The sequence below is a fragment of the Pteropus vampyrus genome, unplaced genomic scaffold (assembly GCF_000151845.1).
Source record: "Pteropus vampyrus isolate Shadow unplaced genomic scaffold, Pvam_2.0 Scaffold3, whole genome shotgun sequence".
Taxonomy (NCBI): Eukaryota; Metazoa; Chordata; class Mammalia; order Chiroptera; family Pteropodidae; genus Pteropus; species Pteropus vampyrus.
In genome coordinates this window covers 21,329,474-21,332,638 of record NW_011888784.1, presented here as the reverse complement: position 1 = coordinate 21,332,638, position 3,165 = coordinate 21,329,474, and the positions used below count along the sequence as shown (strand labels likewise).

The 3,165-nt window shown below is 35.8% G+C and overlaps 1 pseudogene; it reads left to right on the top strand.

Moving 5' to 3' along the window:
* Window positions 1-490: 490 nt before the first annotated feature.
* LOC111741819 lies at window positions 491-609 on the top strand (annotated as a pseudogene).
* Window positions 610-3,165: the final 2,556 nt, after the last annotated feature.

The window sequence follows — 3,165 nt, the reverse complement described above, 5'->3', positions numbered from 1 at the left end:
ATAAATCTGCATCGCAGCCTTACTCTTGTTTGTTGTGCATTTTCTAGTAACCTCCCATAACTGGCCTCCCCATCATACCCCACAAATTTTTTCTTTAGCTGGAGATGTTACTTAAGGTGGTGGCTTGGCCATTTCGAAAAGTTATTCAGTTTTCCTGGATATCTCCCATGTATACAGGAGGTATACATGTTATGAAACTTCTCTTTGTTTTTCTCCTGTTAATGTCTTTCATTACAGTGGGGTCTCAGCCAAGAACTTAGAAGGGTAGAGGGGAAAATATTTTTCCTCCCTTAAGCCATCAATAAAGCATTTGCTGAAGGTGAACTATTATATAAGTAAGACTGTCTAGGAGACTGTCTAGTCCAGGGAGGCTGAGGACAGCATAATCTCACCAAAAGTTCAATTATAGGCCAGAGAAGAGGAAAAGTTACAAACTGTAGAAATAGTATGGAAGTAAAGGAATAAATAAATTCAACAATGGAAAGGTGTAGTCTACGGCCATGCTACCCTGAACAAGCCCAATCCCAGCTGATCTCGGAAGCTAAGCAGGGTCGGGCCTGATTAGTACTTGGATGGGAGACCACCTAGGAAGACCAGGTGCTGTAGGTGTAAAAAATAAAAAAGTAAGGGATTGTAAACTGACAATGTCCTTGCAATCGGTGAGGTCAACCAAGAGTTGCCTCGCCTAAGAAAAAAATAATAACAATAATGAAAAATGGAAAGATGAGTGGGAAAACATAAGGGCATATCTTACAAGAGGGACTAGGTTAAGAACTTTAGGGAGCCGGATGTATGGCACTGCTTAGAGAAAGTTCTAAGAGAGTAAAGGAACTAGAAAGATTGGGGAGCAGTGAACTTTTGTATTAGTTAGTGCCGCGGTCCAGCCACGACAGGATCCAGGGGGCCCCGAAGGTGGGCAAGGCGTCGGCGCGGGAGACAGTCGACTACACAGCTCAGAGGCGGTGTGACACTGTTCCGTTTTATTGTGATTTGAGTACAACTTTTATACTTTTTATTTTGGCATTTGATTATACTTTGTTGTTAAGGTAGCAGGAAGTTAAATTTCTGTGGTTAGGCAAAGCAGAAAATCTTATAGAGTATATTATTATTAATGTTCATGATTAACTAGTACATTTTTCTCTCAATCATTAGACCAGAACTACCTGATGGAACAATCTAAACTTTTAATTCTTATATCTATTACGTAAGATACAGTTTGATTTAAGTAAAGGTGATAGATAGATGTATTCATAACAGCAAGCATTGGCTTGTGGGCAGACATTGTTCTTCTTTCTGCCTGAAGAAATCTTTTAAATGCTATTTGATTTATGCTATATCTAAAGTTCAAGCTGAACCTTTCTCATAGCTGTTCAAAAGTTTCCTTGGTGCAGTAATGAGGAAAATATTTATAAAAATCAGTTTTACAAAGCTGCTTTCATAAGCTAAGTTTCTGTTCCTTTGTTTTTAAGCACCAAGGAGATCCTGACCTAGCCAGCCTTTCTATGAAACTTAAACTACTATAAGGCACATGAATTCTATCTTTATTCACTATACTGTATACTATCTTTATTATAAGCTTCTGTATAAGGCAAAGGAAGATCAGGTAATCTTTTCATACTATTAGCCCCCCTAGGTGGATACCAGAGTTTTCTATTTATCCACTAGGCCACAAAAGGAGGCCCTTCTATAGTAGGCACAGGCTTATGAGTAAATTTCTTATCCTTTACTAATTTTTCTACTAACTGCGTGGGAACAGGAGTATAAACTGGTTCTAGTAATTCAGCTTGTTATAATTTATTCATAATATCTTTAAGAGGCGCGTCAAAAGGAATTTCCCTTAATAATTGTTCAAATAAAGGGTTTACGCATTCTGGACACGTCAGGGTGACTAGAGCTGATTCCATACGCGGGGAATTTACTATGTTTTCCTCAGAGCCAATTTTGAGGAAATCCATTTGTATAGCGTTTACACTTACTAGAATTTGTGCTACCCAAATTCCCCCTATTAATAGGATCATTTCTAAGAAACCAATTATCCCTAAACACATGTCACGTCCTCGTTCTTGACGATGCATTCCTTGAAGCCTCTGTCCCCATCTCTGGACCTTGTCACGCAGTAGGGTAGAAAGAGGACGCGGCAAGTTAGGTTTCATTTATTCTTTCATTATTCATTCATTTTATAAAAGGATAAGATTTTTAATGTGTCGAAGTCTAAAATTTACATATGCTAATTGTGACTCTATTGATAACTAATATTAAAATGAAATTGGAATGAATGCTACAAAAGAGGGAAAGTTTTTAAGTTTATATCTTTATTTTTTCAGTACTAACCAGGAATGCACACAGAGTTACATTTTCCTGAAGGCTATGGAGTTAGTCTTATCTACATAATCATTCATTTTAATTTTCCTGCTTAAATGCTTTTTATTGGTACAATACCTTAATGTTACAGCTATAAGATGGAAGAGGAACAAGAGCGAATGTATCTCATGTCTCTTCTATAAATTATGACCAGTTTTAAGATTCTCAAAAAAGTCCAGACTGTAAAGCCTGTTTTTTTAAGAGCTTGATCTCAAAACTGGGTCACTTACAATCTGGTTAATATTAGACAAGTCAGAACTCAAATTCTTCATCTCTAAAAATGGTCTAATAATACCAATTCTTCATAGAATTGTTGTAAAGGAAGAATGATTTCCTAGTAGATCTTATAATATGGTGCCTGAACCATAGAACTTTTAAAACACAAATTAGGTATTAACATTACATTATTCTGAATGCTGGAAATTGAAGGACATTTGGGAAATTAACATTATTAACAAATGAAATGTGAAGGGGTTTGGGAAGTAACAGTTTTTATATTCTAAACTGGTATTATCTCACATCCTTTTGAGTTAAAATAATAAAATGAGCACAGACCAACCTGTATAATTCATTTATTTGCAAATTATACACTAATAACATTGTACTAGTATAGTTTTTTATATTAACAATAATAGAGTCATTTAAAATGATGAGATACAAATAATTATGGGCAAAAACTTATGAATAAAATCATTAAGGAAGTTTTCTTCTAGAAGGCAAATTGATGCCCATGGCGCTTTATTTGATTCAGAGTTAAGAGTACTTCTCTTGGTTTCCTAAGAGCTACTGGAGTTAAAGGAGAGA